This window comes from Saccopteryx leptura, chromosome 6 (genome assembly GCF_036850995.1).
Source record: "Saccopteryx leptura isolate mSacLep1 chromosome 6, mSacLep1_pri_phased_curated, whole genome shotgun sequence".
NCBI lineage: Eukaryota > Metazoa > Chordata > Mammalia > Chiroptera > Emballonuridae > Saccopteryx > Saccopteryx leptura.
In genome coordinates this window covers 62,586,404-62,605,385 of record NC_089508.1, presented here as the reverse complement: position 1 = coordinate 62,605,385, position 18,982 = coordinate 62,586,404, and positions in this window count along the sequence as shown.

The window sequence follows — 18,982 nt, the reverse complement described above, 5'->3', positions numbered from 1 at the left end:
AAGACAGGATAAACAAATGGGACTATATCAAACTAAAAAGCTTTTGCACAGCTAAAGACAACAAGAACAGAATAAAAAGACAAACTACACAATGGGAGAACATATTTGACAATACGTCTGATAAGGGGTTAATAACCAAAATTTATAAAGAACTTGTAAAACTCAACACCAGGAAGACAAACAACCCAATCCAAAAATGGGCAAAAGAGATGAATAGACACTTCTCCAAAGAGGACATACAGATGGCCAATAGGCATATGAAAAAATGCTCAACATCACTAATCATTAGAGAAATGCAAATTAAAACCACAATGAGATATCACCTTACACCAGTCAGAATGGCGCCTATCAACAAAACAACACAGAATAAGTGCTGGCGAGGATGTGGAGAAAAGGGAACCCTCCTGCACTGCTGGTGGGAATGCAGACTGGTGCAGCCACTGTGGAAAACAGTATGGAGATTCCTCAAAAAACTGAAAATCGAACTGCCTTTTGACCCAGCTATCCCACTTTTAGGAATATACCCCAAGGACACCATAGAACGGCTCGAAAAGGAGAAATGCACCCGCATGTTTGTGGCAGCATTGTTCACAATAGCGAAGATCTGGAAACAGCCCAAGTGTCCGTCAGAGGACGAGTGGATTAAAAAACTTTGGTACATATATACTATGGAATACTACTCAGCCAAAAGAAATGATGACATCGGATCATTTACAATAACATGGATGGACCTTGATAACATTATACGGAGTGAAATAAGTAAATCAGAAAAAAAACTGAGATGAATCCATACATAGAAGGGACATAAAAATGAGACTCAGAGACATGAACAAGAATGTGATGGCAACAGGGGTGGGGGGTTGGGGGAGGGGGGATGGGGTGAAGAAGGAGAGAGGGGTTAGGGGAGGGGAGGGGCACAAAGAAAACCAGATAGAAGGTGACAGAAGACAATTTAACTTTGCGGGAGGGGTATACAGCACAATCAAATGTCAAAATAATCTAGAGATATTTTCTCTCAACATATGTACCCTGATTTATCAATGTCACTGCATTAAATTAAAAAAAAAAAAAAGTTTATGAGGTGCTTCCACCAGATATATAAATAACCATTCTGGGTGAATGAGGAAAGAAAAAAAAAAAAAAAAGATTCTTAACAATAACACTCTCAAATGCCATCAAAGAAGAAGAAATCAAATACCATGGCTACACAAGAAAGAAATATAGTTCAGAAAGAAAATGAAAAATCTTCAGAAAAAAACCTCAATCACATGGAAACCTTGGAGTTAAATGATAGAGAATTCAAAACTGAAGTTCTGAATATACTCAACAAAATGTGAGAAGACACCAACAGGTAACTTAATGAGCTCAGAAAACAAAGTAGTGAACAAAACAAACACCTCACCAATGTGAGTTAATTTCTGTACATGGTGTGAGGTAGGTGTACACCTTCCTTCTTCTGCATATGGGTATCCCATTCTCTCAACACCATTTCTTGAAGAGACTTTTCTTACCCCCATTAACTTATCTTGGCACCCTTGTTGAAAATCAATTGCCCATAAATGTATAGGTTTATTTATGGACTCTCAATTCTACACATCTATCTTTATGCCAGTCTATAATTATTTTTACTAACCAAAATGCTTATTTTTCCAGTATGCTGAGTAACATGTTCTTTTATTTATGTGATCATTTATTAAATATTTTCTAAGTACCTTCTACATATTAGGCACTATGTAGATGCTTAAGGGATAAGAGAAAAATCATTTAGGTTAGGTCTAGGTAGAGACAAGTCTCATTAGATATATTGCCTCAAAATATAGCTTGCTGGGAATCATTCCTTTTAATCTGTATACCTATGAACTATAGAGACAAAATATATTTTCTGCACATCCCCAACATACAGTGATGGGACAGGCACAAAATAATTATGATAGATACTGCTATTCAACAAAGAGGGGGAAAAAGTGCACAGAAGCCATTGGTCCATAGCAATACTAAAAGCCAGCTAGACATATTTTAGCCAGTTCCTTGATTAAAGGATCCATCCTACTGTCTGCGAATGATTTTCCAAGGCTTTTGGCTCTACCCTCTGTATTCTTGACCTCCTTATTTTCCACATTTGCAACTGAGTAATTTTCCCATCCTGCTCCTGCCCATAAAAAGCTGGGGTCCAAAAATCTTTAATTTTGTATTATCTTTATATCTTTTAGTCCAATGTGATAAAATTATTTTCAAACTTTTGTGGGTTTTTCACTAATCAATTTATAATCTACTCCTTTAAACACAATTTATATCCACAAATATTTTTAAGATAAAGCTTCTCTTACTTTGGCCTTCTTATTATGTTACTGAGGGACAACACAACTTTAAGATTTTATAAAGTCCTTTTTAAATACAGACACCCTTAAGATTCTTAGAGGACCACAAGAGAGAGAGAGAGAGAAAAAGAGAGAGAGAGAGACAGACAGACAGACACAGACAGGAAGGGAGAGAGATGAGAAACATCAACTCATAGTTGTGGCACCTCAGTTGTTCATCGATTGATTCTCACATATGCCTTGACCGGATCCTGGGGCAGGGGGCCTCCAGCTGAGCCAATGACCTCTTGCTCAAGCCAGCAACCTTGAGCTTCAGCCAGTGATCTTTGGGCTCAAGCCAGCGATCATGTATATGATCCCAAGCTCAAGACAATGACCCTGTGCTTAAGCTGGTGAGCCTTTACTCAAGCCAGATGAGCCCAAGCTCAGGCCAGTGACCTCAGGGTTTCAATGCTGGGTCCTCAGCATCCCTGGCTGATGCTCTATCCTCTGCACCACCACCTGGTCAGACTTAGAGAAACTTTTGTCTTACTAAATTGTTGTCTGAGGAAACCACTTTAGGTTTTTCTGAGATCCTAACAATGGATCTTATAATTCTTCTCTGGATTTAATCTTTGCTGTGAAGCTTTTTCTTAATTGACCATCTTAAAGCACCTAGAAATGACAGTTTTTATTTTCAAATTCAGCTCTTTATTTACCTTATTTCTTTTTTTTTTTTTACAGGGACAGAGAGAGAGAGTCAGAGAGAGGGATAGATAGGGACAGACAGACAAGAACGGAGAGAGATGAGAAGCATCAATCATCAGTTTTTCGTTGCGACACTTTAGTTGTTCATGATTGCTTTCTCATATGTGCTTTGACCATGGGACTTCAGCAGACCTAGTAACCCCTTGCTCAAGCCAGCGACCTTGGGTCCAAGCTGGTGAGCTTTTGCTCAAGCCAGATGAGCCCACACTCAAGCTGGCGACCTTGGGGTCTCAAACCTGGGTCCTTCTGCATCCCAGTCCAACACTCTATCCACTGTGCCACCACCTGGTCAGGCTATTTACCTTATTTCTGACTTCTCACGCCAGGTGACACCTTCTACATTCTTCCAGGAAATCTCTGCTAGATCATCCAACTCATTAGGCATATTTTTCTACTTTATCACAGGATACAATGTTGCTAAATATTATGTCATTGTATAACGAGGAGCTTCTTTCTCAATTTCCTATAACATTCCTCACTTTCCTTTGCTCCCTCTCTGAGAGCCCTCTTAAAGATCATGAGACTCTGTTGCCGGTCTCTTCAAGGCCCTTCTGCCTTCCATCTACTTTTCCCCAAAGTCTCAAAGCCTCTTTCACATTTTTAGAATTTTGTTACAAATACACCCTATTCCCATGTACTCCCAGTTGCTATAGCTGCAATATAAATTACCACCAAACTTGATGGCTTACAACAACTCCTTATTATATTATGGACTCTGAGGGTCAGGAGCTCAGTGGGAGTGGCTTGTCTCTGTTTCATAATATTCGGGACATGGAAGACTTGAGGATGGGAATCATCTGAAGTCTCACCACTCACATGTCTGGCAATGGCTACAAACCATAAACTGTGGACCGCAGTCCTTATCCATGTGGTCTTTCTGAATGGTCTAGTTTCGGCTTCCTTACATCATGGTGGTTGGGTTCTATCCTAAAAAAGAGCTAGAAAACCACTGAATTGCTTTTCATGACCTAATCTTGGAAGTTACACAGGATTACTTCCACTTTATTCTGTTAGTCAAGACACTGACAGAGTCTTCCTAAGTTCAAAGACTTCATTTCTTGGTGGAGGAGTGGCAATTTGAAAAGACTTATGAAGACTATACAGAACCAGAAATGAGATGGTGGCCATTTTAGAAAATGCAGTAGAAACCTAGAAAGGTATTCCTTCAGTATCCCCCCTTCATAAAGATTCCATCTCAGGCTCTGCTTCTGGGGAACTCAGCTGCATTAGTTTTAAGGGGTGCTATAACAAAGGACCATGAGCAAGGTAGCTTCAACAAGAGAAATTGATAATTTCACATTTATGGAGGCTGGAAGTCCAAGACTGGGGCTCTGCTAGGGTTGCTGCTTTCTAAGGACTGTGAAAAAACCATGACTTCCCCTAGCTTCTGGTGGTTTGGCAATCTTTAGTGTTCCTTGGCTTTTAAAACAGCGCTTCAATCTCTGCCTTCATCTTCCCTTTTTTTTTTAGATATCAGTCATACTGCTTTAAGGCCCACTCTAATATCATCTTAATTAATTATATCTGCAATGACCCTATTTCAAAATAAGGTTACATTCTGAGGTACCAGGCTTAGAACTTCAACATATGAATTTGGAGTTGGGGGAAGACACAATCAAACCAAAAACACTGACTTAAGAAATAAAAGTACTTACTTTACAGTGTTCATTATAAAGAAAACCCTGAAATAAAGCATAGAAAATTCAGGGCGCAGTTAAATGATTAATAAATGTTAGCCAACATCATTATTTATTTTTGGATCTAGAAGAACTAAGACAGTGCTTAGCACGCAGTGAACATCTTTGAATTTGGTCTGTCTGGCATTCACTCCATCTTTTTCTTCTAAGAACATTTTGAAATAATTCCCTTTCTAGTCTTGGTGAGGCAATCATGTAAAATGCCCTGCTCTCCCATGAACAGAAGGTAAGTCGATGAATGATCTAAGAATGCCACTCAGGCTCTGTCTCCCAATGATTAAATCCACAGTCTCCTTCCTCACCTCACCACAGCCATCTGGAGGAGGTGTGCAGGCGTATTTGCCTGGAGCCCAGCACTTTGTGAACACTCCCCCTTTGGTTAGAGAGTTTCCTTGTTCCCAGGTTAAAAGTCAGAAATTGTGCTTCCTTAGGCCTCCTTGTATCTGGGCACAAATATGTGACTTAGCCCCCCTCCCCTGACACCCTTGTGAAATGTCCTTTGAGAAGAAACTAATATGAAGAAATACCACGTGGAATCCCTTTTTGCCAGTACAAGCGTCACCGCTGTTACTTGGCCTTCAGAGGTGGCACTGTTGAGTTTCTGGTAACAGAGCCGGCAGAAGCAACTGCATCGGTAAAATTCCTGCTGACTGCGGCAAGTGTAGCATTGAGAGCTAGAGGGGGGTTGTAGGAGGCAATAGTGGCCTCAGGCTAGTTCTGATGCCTGCTCTGGGTGGTGTTCTGGAAGTTCAGCCTTGAGCCGGTCTCTCTAGCCCTCCTGGCAATTTTGTGACCTGCCATATATCCTTTAATGCATGTGTTTTTGTCTTAACCAATCAATTAGATTTGCATCGCAATCAATAAAATTCTGTTATACTGGTTAACAGTATTAAATCTGATAAATTAATGACAGTTTGGGGAGACAAACATTATTATTCCCATTGTACAGATGAAAAATAGATCCAATAATATTAAGTGCAACCTGCCAATGGTCACGCAGCTAGTAAATCCTAGAGCAGAGATTTGAATTCTAGTCTCTGTTAAAAACTGTGCAAAGTTCTTTTTTTTTTTTTTAGTATTCCATTTGAAATATGCTTTCAGAAATAATCTTCTGATAGAATATATTGGCTTGCTAAGAATTCGTCTGATCTCCTTCTAGTGTGCCTTCCCATACAAGAGTCTGAGAAGTTAAAATTGACATTTTCCAGGCTCATTTGCAACTAAGAATATGATTTAGACTTTACCAATTAGATGCACTTGTATGAAAACTGAATTTAGAACTGAGTCGAGTAGGAAGGAAGGAAGGCCTTCGTTTTTTTTATTATTATTATTGATTTTAGAGAGAAGGAAGAAGAGAGCAATAGACAGGAACATCTGTTCCTGTATGTGCCCTGACTGGGGATCGAACTGGCAACCTCTGCACTTTCGGACGACGTTCTAACCAATCCAGCCATCTGGCCAGGGCAGGCTTTCGTTTGGATGGTACAAATCAAGAACATGGGGTTTAGGGCCAAATATTGAGGCTACAACTTTCTGGTTCCAGAACTGTGGCAAAAGTAGTGTGATCTTGGAGTTGGCAGGTGGCACAGGACCCCTTGATTCTTCCGGCTTACTGATTGTTGCAGAAAGTCCTCTAGACAGGCCCACTCTGTGGTGGTGTTCCAAAAGTCATTACTAGAGGGCCGCCCATCCTGGAACCCACTCCTCCAGCCCTTCTAACCCTGAGCATCTGATTCCCTGTACCTGACATTTTTCTGCTTAAACTACAAGAGTTTCTAGTGTCTGTTTCTGAATCCTGTCTAATACAAGCATGTACAGAGAGGTCAAGTACTACATAACCAAGCAGTAGTGTATAGCGATTCTCCTCTTTTCTCAGAGTCATAATTAAGAGGGGAAAAACTATGCATTCAAGGTAAATTTGATAAATTGAAGTCATGAGCACCATGGCTTTTAAATCTCACCACACTTGCAGCTCAAGAAACTGAGTGCATCAGTCAAGGTACAGGCAAGCCATAGATGACTCAAACTGGATAAATTAGGGAGATGTGAATAAAGACCAGTTTTCAAAGATATGCATAAGGCAAAGAGAACTTCATAGATTATGCAGTGCCCCTTAAAGTCAAGTATCAAAAGAAAGCCCATTTGGACTGAATGTGTCCCCGCCCAAAAATCACATGTTTAAGTTCCAACCCCCAATGTGATGGTATTAGGAAATGGGGCCTTTGGGAGGTACCTAGGTCATGAGGATGGGACCCTCATGAATGGGATGGGTGCCCTTATAAAAGACTCCAGAGAGCTTTCTAGCCCTTCTTCCATCATATGAGGACCAAGTGAGATTTCAGCAGTTGTCAATCAGGAAGCGGGCACTCATCAGCTAGTGATCTGCCATATGCTAATCTCAGACTTCCAGCCTCCAGAATGATGAGAAATAAACTGCTGTTGTTTATAAGCTAGAACACTTTATTCTAACAGCGTGAACTGACTAAGAGCCATTATGCAAACCTGGAGACAGTTATATAGAGAGGATGCATTCCAGGAGCTGTGACCTTCGGTTGAGGGATGTAACTAACTCGCAGCAACCTCAGCCACCTCACACTCTGCCCTCCTCCACTCTCCTGTCAATTCCTTGAACCCATCTGGAAGTCAGGGGACAAGAGCTTGTGTTGTAGTCTTTACATGACAACCTTCCAGGTGGAAAACAACAGAGAGGAGCCAACGGGAGATACCCAGCCCAGCAAGTGAAAAAAGATCAACAACATGGTGCAGTAAGAGCTCAGAAAAATATGGGTTGAAGTGTTTTAATACGATTGATTTTTTCTTTTCTTTTTTTTTTTTTTTTTGGTGTTACTGAATTTTTCTAATGCTTACAGGTTGAGTTTATTCATTCTTTTTAAAGCTAGTCAATATAATCGGCTCTATGTTACTTATAGGCATTTTACTAAATTTAGCAGAATTTAGTAAAATTCTAAATTTTACTAAATTTAGAATTTAGTAAATTCTAAATGGGAGTGACAAATACAAGATACCTTTGAGATCTTGTTGAACATTTCTCATTTCTTAGATGAGGAAACTAAGACTTAGAAAATTGAAACAAATTCCTCCAAAATCACATACGCAAAAAGTTGCAGAACCAGAAGTCACAACCAAATCTAATGATTTTCAGTACAGGGATTCTTCCACTATCTGCAGCTAGAATCTGTGCTAAACACGTTATGCTCATTCCAAAGTGCCAGACTCTGATGTGGCTGCAGTCTCAGTCTTGGGCATCCCTCTGCTTTGGTTTTATATCTCTGTTCATCTTAAACATTTACCTGAGAAGCTGAATGTCAATGACATTTTTTCCTAAAAATAACTAAAAGATATGCAGTAGGGAATTAGCATAATGCATTTTATCTACAATTTACAGTGTGTGATCTAAAAATGTGCAACAGAGCAAAACTAGTAGTGCAGAGAAAAATTCCCCTGGGATATTTGCTTCCATTTAAAACCCCCTCAGTGTGGGGGGCTGTGGGAGCAGCAGCCTGTGACACACTTCCATCAGGGTAAAATGTTATTCCAGCGATTCACAGCGAGAGGCCTGACAAACACTCCGAGTTGATAGAAAGGTTCTCGCCATCAGGAGAAAATGAGAATTGCAGTGGGTGGTCCCATTCGAGCCTCATGTGTTCTTCTACTTCTGTCCTGGCTTAGGTGGTTGCCCTGGAAACAGTGGGGTGGCAAACAAAACCATTTGGAACAACTTTTAGGAAGCCTTATGCATGAAGGCCTAATTTTTATTAGCTGCTTCCTTTTTTTTTCTCTTCCTAACAGGTGACTTTTTCAAGGCTGTAATTCCCTGAGAGGGTGTGCTCTTTGGACTCCCTTGAAAGCTGAATCATTCTAAAGTCTTTGGCAAGGTCCAGTTGGAGGGTTGTCCAGATCTGGCAGAGAGCAGAGCAAAGGGGCTTTATTTCTCATTATTCAGCTTTGGATCCCAACACAGATGGTCCTGATCTCCTCCTCCCCCACTGAAGAATTTTTCTAAAATGACACCCAAGTTTTTCTTGGCAGAAGTTATCATTCCTGGCAAACAGTTCACTGCAGCTCTAATTATGATGACAGCTTTAATGGAGAAGATAATCATATTAAATGGTTCTTATTCAGTTCCACGTGATGAATTAGTGATTACCATGAAATGTGTTAAGCAGCCAAAAATAAGGGGAAGGGGATTCCAAAACTGGGTGGGAGATAGGGCAAAATGACCTTTAAAGAGGAGATGCTGATTTTCATGTCTCTTGTGGTTTATTTACTGATTAAGAAACCTCTTTTGTCTGATGTGTCTGAATTTTTCTGACATTTGTTAAAATGGTAAAGAAGGTTCTATCAAGACTATTGCAATAGGATCCGACTCTATTGCAATAGGAGAGTGAGCTCAACTCCTAATACAGCAGGCCAAGAGGTAGAGTGAGAGGTCAGGGGAGGAAAATTACTAAGAGGAGACATCAAGAGTAGTGATATTCATTTTCAACAGAATTTTTGCCCAAGGCCAGCCAAGGATTTATACATCAAAGTTGGGGGATGAAAGACTTAACCAGATATTGAAGGTGATCAGATATTATTTGTTGAGGGGCCTCTTGCTAAACTTACTTAGCTGGATTCTTGTTAAAACTAAGCAAGGCATGCCAAAGACAGGATGAGGCCAAGGAGGAGGCCTGAGAATCTGTCAGGCCCTTTTTTTATTCAAAGAAAGAAGAGACATTCTTCTTTCCTCTGAAGAATATAAATCCATTTCCTGTTCAGTCTCCTTTTGTTCAGTAAGGATTAGATGAACCATCTGTTGGGACCAGAGGATATTTGCTGGATGGTGCAAATCAACAGACATAAAAGAAAGAGAATTTCATGAAACACACACACACACACACACACACACACACACACGCGCGCGCGCGCGCGCGCGCACACACACACACACACACACGGATTCATGATTGGAGAAACTTTTAAATCCAGTTTCTGAGCCCAGAGGACAGCCAGTCGAGCAGCTTTCTAGATGTTGTACTTGAAGCATCTTTATGGAGTGAGGACAGTAGGGGCAATCAGACAGATTTTCGTGCAGTTTGAATGTCGTTGGTGAAGGCATAAACATCAGGGTCACAGTCATGGTTGTTTTTCAGAGCACAGCATGGAAGATGTGAAGGTTTCAGTCCAGTTCCCGAGGAGCCTGTGCAGCAGCAGCTCCAGGCTTGAAGGTGCCTGTCGTCCAACTCCAGCTTGCAGGACATCCTGGAGCCCCAAGAGGATCCGGGCAGTCAGGTTTGTGTTCTCAGTAACATCAAGTTAAGAAAGTGGGAGGAGGCCCTGGCCGATTGGCTCAGTGGTGGAGCATCGGCCTGGCGTGCAGTAGTCCCGGGAGAAGTCCCGCAGGAGAAGAGCCCATCTGCTTCTCCACCCCTTCCCCTCTCCCGCAGCGAGGCTCCATTGGAGCAAAGATGGCCCGGGCGCTGGGGATGGCTCCTTGGCCTCTGCCCCCGGCGCTGGTGTGGCTCTGGTTGCTACAGAGCGATGCCCTGGAGGGGCAGAGCATCGCCCTCTGGTGGGCAGAGCGTCGCCCCCTGGTGGGCATGCCGGGTGGATCCTGGTCTGGTGCATGCGGGAGTCTGTCTGACTGTCTATCCCCGTTTCCAGCTTCGGAAAAATACAAAAAAAAGAAAAAGAAAGTGGGAGGAAAATTGGAAACTTCTATCTGGAGAGTTATAGGCAGATATTATAAGAAATTAGAAGAACTGAAAATTTGGTAAACGCTGACAAAGTGTGCAAGATGTCAGGATTCAGTACAATTGATAAGTAGGTAACAAAATCTCAAAGATAATGAATAGGGAGGACCAGAATCTGATAACCCAGAGGGGTGTGCTATAATTTTCCATTGACACATGAAATTTTCCTCGACACTCATTCTTTTATTCATCAAAGTTAACCAATGTGAGATGATTCTTGTTTATAGAATAAGTCTTGTCTCATTGGATCTGGCCTATTATTTACATAATTGCAGGAAGAAGAATAATTGACCACACAGACCTTTGAAAGTTTGTTTTGTTGGAACTTTTAAGAACTCTCAAATTAGACTTATAAAAGCTTTTTGAGACTGCAAAGCCAAGTCAAGGACTTGCCACCAGATTTGACCTCCAGTACCTGTAAATTTGGGTGAACTTCTCTCTTCTCTCGGTCCTTCCAATATCCCAAGCTTCCTGGGCCTGCCAGTAAGTGACCTTCCTTGCTCACCTGTGCAGCTGGGAACCTGTAAACCAGGTATCAGCCCTGATGTCCTAAAAGGGTTTTGTAAGCCTTGGCTCCATAAATTCAACCTTAGTTCCTTAAAACTACCTGGTCATATCTGATTCTGTGCACATTATTCTCAAATAGACATTTCAGTCAAAGCCGTGGTTATATAATCAATGTTTCCAATTTTGTCCTTCTCAAGGAGAGCAGATTCTTATTGAATTTACGCAAATAATTGCATTGCCATGAAAATGAGAGCACTCAATAAGAGTTTCTGAATGCTGGAGAGAACAGATAGGGGGAAAAATAAATGTTTTATTTCTATTTATAAAAGTATTATCTACTAAATGGTCATGAGTTGTAATTTAAGAGAAAAGGAAAAGGAGTCCTTTAAATCCAGCGGCAATATTCCAAATGAAAGCCATAGTCATATTTCATTAGTCCATTGAGTCTTATGTAATGAATTCTTGTTTGCTTGGTCTTGGGTTTGCAGATCTATGAATCAATCAGCTTCTCCACTAGAGTTCTGGAAATCCTTTCTTAGTCAAATGGTATGGCTTCGGAATTATTCTGGTAATGCCAACAGAAGCCTGAATCTCAGAGACCTGCCATAGATCTTTCCATGGGCCTCAGCGACAGTGCCTTTTTGTTCAAGATGAGGCACTCTGGCCATAGCTGATTGCAAGTGCTTTTAGAGTAAAATAAGAGTAAAAGAAAAACTACTGCTGATGGCAAAAGACTTAAAATGGCTGTGGTTAAGGATTCGATGAGAGTTCATTATAAAAATGATTCTACTGACAAAGGAATTTGGTATTTCTGTGGCACACACATTTAAAATAACTGGAATTATGATTAATAGCATTATACCAGAACATATTACGGACAGCAAGAGTACTGACAAATTTTACACAATTTCAGAAATATTTATATGAACATTTTTTCCACACAAATACAACCTAGAGGAGAGTCAAGCATCTCTCATTTGACAATGCTTTTCATGCAACTGAGTGTATCAAATAAACCTAATTAGTTTTTGGCATCTCTCATTTTACAAGATGAAACCAAAAATCCTTTGAAATTTTTCAAGAGCCATCTGAGAAATCTCAAGGTCAGTACAAGATCAAGATTTCATTCAGAATTTGACTCTGGGAAAGCAAAATTGTCCAAAATATCAAATGATTTGAATACTTGACTAAATATAATCTCAGGTCACAGTGAAACAACTTTTAGCTACCTATTTAACCAAGTAACAATAAAAGAATTTAAAAGTAAATATAAGAGATAGAGATAACATGACAATTAAAAAAGTCAATTTTTTAAAAATGAGAGGACTTGGTTTTCTTAAATAATTAAGGACATGATAAAGGTTTACATAAAGCATAAGAAATTATTCTTTTTTTATTTTTTATTCATTTTAGAGAGGAGAGGGAGAGAGGAGAGACAGAGAGAGAGAAGGCGGGGAGGAGCTGGAAGCATCAACTCCCATATGTGCCTTGACCAGGCAAGCCCAGGGTTTCGAATCAGCAACCTTAGCATTTCCAGGTCGACGCTTTATCCACTGCGCCACCACAGATCAGGCTAAGAAATTATTCTGATAAGACACAGTATCTTTGTTTTCTAGGAGGATTGCTTAAAAGGTAAAGAAAAGCCTTTTATAATCTCTTATTAAGAGAAGACCAATATGGTAGTTCTTTTTAATTTTTAAAGGACACTCCATACTGTCTTTGAGGAACCAGTTTCAGGAAGTCATATGAAGTTCCAAATTATCCTTAGTAAAATCATTCCAACCAGAAAGGAAGTGGACAGACTTAGTGCCATGGTGGTAGAGCATATAGTCAGTGGGGGGATGAGGAGGGGGTTCCAGTCTCATGAAATGCTCCTAGGTTCTTAACTCATGGTACCTTGTAAACAAAGAAGCTTGGGACTCTGACCCAGCCTCCATTTGCCTGGGACCCTAACCCAGCTTCTAGAGTAGAGGCCTCAAAAAGAGTTGGGAATTTTCTACTCAAGAATCAGAGTAAATCCCTATTCAAAAAGATCTGAAAAGACTTCCATCCAGCAAGATGCTTGCTCAAACAAGTATCTTTCAACCAAAGAATTCTGGGACTCTGACCTTGCCTTAGAGAGTAAACTCAGAATATTAAGAATCAAAATCTGTCCTTACCAGGCATCAAAAGGCTGTTATCCAGTGCACTGGCTCAGGAATTGGACTTGTTAGTGGATCCCCAACCAGTCAGAGTGAAATGAAGGCTTTAAAAGTGCACACTTGGGGTTCTGGATAAAAGGACCCCAAGGATGAATTTGATCCTAAGTTATGACATCATCAATGTTCAAGAAAAAATTATTCATATACTTATTAAAATAGTAAGAAAGACTTTATTCAGGACTATTGCAATAAGAGCATTATACTAGAGGAGAAATCACAACAAAGCAGCAAAGCTAGCTTGAGAGCTATAGCCAATGAGCAGAGTGAGCGGGTCAGTGAATAAAAATTACTCAGAGGAGACATCAAGAGTAAGGAGATTCTTTTATTATTATTATTATTCAGTGAGAGGAGGGGAGACAGAGACAGACTCCTGCATGCGCTCCGACCAGGATCCACCCGGTAAGCCCACTAGGGGGTGATGCTCTGCTCATTTGGGACATTGCCCCATTGCTCAGCAACCAAACTCATCTTAGTACCTGAGGCAGAGGCCATGTGGCCATCCTCAGCACCCAGGCCAGCTCCAATCAAGCCATGGCTGCAGGAGGGGAAGAGGGACAGAGAGAAGTGATAGGGGGAGGCATGGAGAGGCAGATGGGTGCTTCTCCTGTGTGCCCTAATTGGGAATTGAACCCGGGACATCCACACACTGGGCTGATGCACTACCATTGAGCCAACCAGCCAGGGCTGAGTAAGGAAGTTCTTACTAAACCAACCTAATATGATTCTTGCTATAGATAGGCCAATGTGATCAACTATAAAGAGTAGAAGATGAAGAATTTGGTCAGATACGAGGGTGATCAAGGGTGGCAATATTTCCACTAAATTGACTTCAAAAGATTTTTGCTAAAACTGAGCCAGACAAGCCAAAGACAAGATGAGAGCCAAGGTCAGGAACTAGAAGAGAGGAGGACTCAGATGAGCCTAACTAAAGTTTGGTCAAGGAAAGCGTTTGTCATGTCCACCATTTTAAATAGTTATCCAGCTAGGAAAATGTAAGGAAAGAAGGAAGAAAGGAAAGAAGGAAGAAAGGAAAGAAAAAAGGAAGGAAGGAAAGAAAGAAGGGGTCCTGGCCGGTTGGCTCAGTGGTAGAGCGTTGTCCTGGAGTGTGGATGTCCCGGCTTCGATTTCCTGGTCAGGGCACACAGGAAAAGCGACCATCTGCTTCTCCACTCTCTCTTCCCCTACTGCAGCCATGGCTTGAATGGTTCAAGCAAAGTTGGCCTCCGGTGCTGAGGATGGCTCCATGGCTTCTCCTCAGGCACTAACATAGCTCAGTTGCTGAGCAACAGAGCAATGACCTCAGATGGGAAGAGCGTCACCCAGTAAGGGGTTTGCAGGCTGGATCCTGGTCGAGGCACATGCAGGAGTCTGTCTCTGCCTCCCACCTCTCGCTTAATAATAAAATATAAGAAGAAGAAAGAAAGAGAAGGAAGGAGGGAAAGAAGGGAAGGAAAAGCTGTTTTAAACTGCTTTCCAAACTCAGACTATTCTGAGTGCTGTCACATATTTGTTGGGGAAGATAAATTTGATCTTTTGAAATGGCTAAAAGACATTTAGAGCCAAGTGTTTTTTGCTTTTGTTTTTGTTTTTAAATAAAGAGGGGATCAAGTTGAATAATATGTTTATAACTATAAAGCAACAAGCTGGTGGTTCTTATGTAGTTTATAAATAGGGTGACTGAACTCAACGCATTTTGCCTGGAACTCTCTTAGTTTTAGGACTGAAAATCTCCTAAGTTCCAGGTAAATCAGAAAAGTTCACCCAAGATTGTTTCAATTTTCAAACAGGAAATCCTGAACAAACTGAGATAATTAGTCACCCTATTTATAGAAAGAACCCTGAGGTACTTCCAAAGAAGAAGTTCCAAAATCATTGTGAGTCAGTCACGGCACGTGACAAACAAGGTATCTGGCTTTCAATATAAGGTTTGTGGTTTGTTTGTGTGTTTTTTGGTTTTTTGTTTTGTTTTGTTTTGTTTTAAGTAGCCTCGCTTATTATCTAGGAAAATAAATATTCACTCTGAATCTTATTTAATTAGAAATACATTTACTTAGAACTTGATCTTATCTCACAAATCTTTTTCTCTCATAGTTTTCTCTACTGAAGATACTGGCTTAATCATTCATCTGTGCTATATAGTCTGACTGTCTCTCCCCAGATTCATATATTATTAGTAGGTGGGGCCTTTAGGAAGTACTTAGGTCTTGAAAATGGAGCACTCATGAATGGGATTAGCATCCTTATAAAAGAACTCCAGAGAGCTCCCTAACCCTTTCCACCATGAGAAGACACAGCAAGAGAGTGCTGGCTACCAAACAGAGAAAGACCCTCCCCAGAAGGGCATTCTCCTTCCTCCATGATCCCCAGGCTTCCTGTCTCCAGAACTATGACCAGTAAGTTTTGTTGTGTATGAGCTTTAAAAACCTAGTCTGCGGCCATTTTTTATAGCAGCCTGAATGGACAATCTAGTAGCTCAGGATATACACTTAAAGCTCATTCTTAATCATTTTGTTTCTCATATACATTTAAATATCATAAAAATCCTGTCTGTGCCTGATTATAAATTAATAATGGCTAGGACTGGGTGTCCTCAGAATTTCCAGCCAGATGATTTCAAGGATTGGTGTTATAGTTTTCCCTGTGGCTTCCAGGATTGGGCATGAAATGGTAAATCTAAAGTACTTTAAAAAGGTAACCTTGGTACAGACAGGCTTTCTGCATCTATCTTAGCCACTCTAGCTTCTGTGACAAGTGATTCATGTTCCCGAGGAGGATGAACAATTGAATTTTTCCAAAAGCCAATTTCCCAGAGAAAGAAACCCAAGGGATGGAAGCACACGGGCTGGGGTCTTCCTGGGGTCTAATATTTCCCATCTCAATGGTTGGCAATGTTCATTTAGGGTTGACCTGGGTCAAATAGGTTAGAGGAAGATTGGAGGAATTAAGCAAGGCTAATTTGAAGTCTGCATCTGCCTCTGAGAATTAAAAAAAAAAAAAGCCTCCTTCACCTTTGAGAATGTCAGTTATTAAAATAGCCAAGGATGGAAAATGTGTAATAATTTTTTTAATATATTCAAGGAATTGCTAAATATATTTGATGAACCATGTGGGTTCTTACTCTAGAACCATGAAGACTTGAAGCATAATGCAGATATCTTGGCTGCAGAGAACAGAAACCAGGGATTCTTCCATTTTTTTGTACTTATACTTTTCAGGGTTGGCCTGCAGGTGGTGTTGTAGCCCGCAGAGGACTGTGTGGACAAGGGACTAATGAGATGTTAGATCCAGATAAGTATATTAGGATTTTATCCCAAGTAGATCTTGCCACCTTGATCCCGGATATGATTCATTCAGCACAAGAAGATGCCTAGGGCACTGCACAGGCAAAATGACACCATAATCTGCCAGACTACCCCTCTCCCATTGATCTCAGAGTTCTTAGACCAGTCGACTGGAATATGTATAACCTCTTCTATAACCAAGTAGGTGGTAAGAGAAAAACAACTTTCCAGATAAGTCCCAAATGACCTTCCCAGATGAGGTCACTAATGCCTATGAGGTCAGAGGCCAGTTCTGTATGATGGAGGCTCTGAGGCTCAACAGAGCAGTATAGCGTCCCTGCCCCTTCGCTGTCACGTATTCTACCTTTGTTAAAGCTTGTGAATAGAATTTCTGTCCATAACTGGCTTGGTAGGAAGCCATACATATTTGGAGTGGAGTCACACATTTATTCATTCTGCACTGAGATGTACAAAGAAAGTGCAGCTCCTTTATTTCTCTATGACTTGTCTGCTCATCCATGGGGAACTGGGAAAAGAACCCTTAACTTAGACCACTCAGTTAAACTTAGTTCAGTTCAAGAATTCAGACAACCCCTTAGAACTTGATCTTATCTCCCAAATCTTTTTTTAAGTGAATTATCTTGAGTTTTTGGGTAAAATGTTAAGGCTTTTAAACTTTCTCTCCATCTCCTTGTTCTTCTCTAAGATAACATGTGTATTGAGGTCTGTGAGCGGTAATGACCCATGGCAGCAGAGGTGGTATATTATCTGGATCTTCACTGGGGGATAGTGGAGTAGCTGGCCTGGTACTGAAGTTTATTTTTCCTGGTGTGGCCTTTTTATTTAAGATTTTATTTATTGATTTAGAGCAGTGGTTCTCAACCTTTCTAATGCCGTGACCCCGCAATATAGTTCCTCGTGTTGAGGTGACCCCAAACCAAAAAATAATTTTGGTGGCTACTTCATAACTGTAATTTTGCTACAGTTATGATTTGGAATGTAAATACCTGATATGCATTATGTATTTTCCGATGGCTTTAGGTGACCCCACCGGGGTCGCGACCCACAGGTTAAGAACCGCTGATTTAGAGAGAAGAGAAAGAGAGAAAGGGGCGAAGGAGTGGGACGCATCAATTCATAGTAGTTGCTCCTCATGTGTGCCTTGACCTGGCAAGCTAGGGTTTCAAATGGGTGACCTCAGCATTCCAAGTCGATGTTTTATCCACTGTGCCACCATAGGTCAGGCTGGTGTGGCTTTTTGAGATGAAGTACTATTTATCTCTGAAATTTGTGTTCCTGGCCTTCTCATAGTTACTACTCAGGTGCCTCTTTGTCTTAACCAGAGCCCTCTGCTCTATCTTTGTGCTCCAAGGCCATGTCTCATCAGAACACATGAGACTTGCTGGGTCACTGGTATACCCAGGCTGTGGAGGCCCAGAAGGGATGACTCAGGCACATCTATTAAGTCACCTTCCACTACTCCTCCTCACCATCAGTCCTTGCCAAGACTCTGGCCTCTGACCTTGCCTCTTCTTTGTCTTCCTTATGTCTTTCATAATCCTTTAGAACTGAAGGGGCAGTCTTTAGGCAATTCATTTGTCCACATAATATCTCCCTTGTCAGTGAGCCACATGGCCTAGCTTTCATGAATGGAAAGGCTATATTCCTACACTTAAGAAAAAATAATATGATTTGAATTCTCCCACCCAGTTCTAGGTATGCCTTAAATCTGAATTTAGAAAATCCTTTCTTGACAAAGCTTAATGTTAAGTCTTAATGTAGAACTAATGCAAAATACAATCAAAGCACAGAAGGTAAAAAATTACTTTGTTGTTCTTGAGCTACACTGTCCCATATGGTAGCCAATAGCCCTAAATGGCTATTTAACTTTAAAATTAAAATAATTAAAATTTAGGAATTTAGGTCCTTAGTTACACAAGGCTGTGGCCACTATATTGGACAGCAAAGATACAGAATATTAACATCATTGTAGAAAGTTTTATTGGACAGCTATTCTAGAGTTGTACCCTTTTCCCTTTCCTGAAGTACTAAAATGTTTTATTTAGATGGAAGCATCCCATAAGAATGAGTTTTGCAGGATAAGACACTACCTCTGAAAATACATTTTTAAAGTTATTTTTAATGTTTATTGCCCTGGACTCCTAAGAAGCTCAGTTAGTCAATAAGCCCTACCCACTTCAAGTGTCATAATATTCTATTTCTCCTTAGGACAGGCTACACGGTAATGAACATAGTGCAAAATAAAATTTTTGTACTTTTATTCAAAAGTCATTAAATCAGTGGTAGAGCATCAGCCCTGCATGTGGATGGCCCAGGTTTGATTCCCTGTCAGGGCACACAGGAGAAGCGACCATCAGCTTCTTCATCCCTCCCTCTCCCCCTTCTCTCTCTTCCCCTCCAGCAGGGGGCCAAGCTCCATTGGTTTTAGCAAGTTGACCCCGGGTACTAAGGATGGCT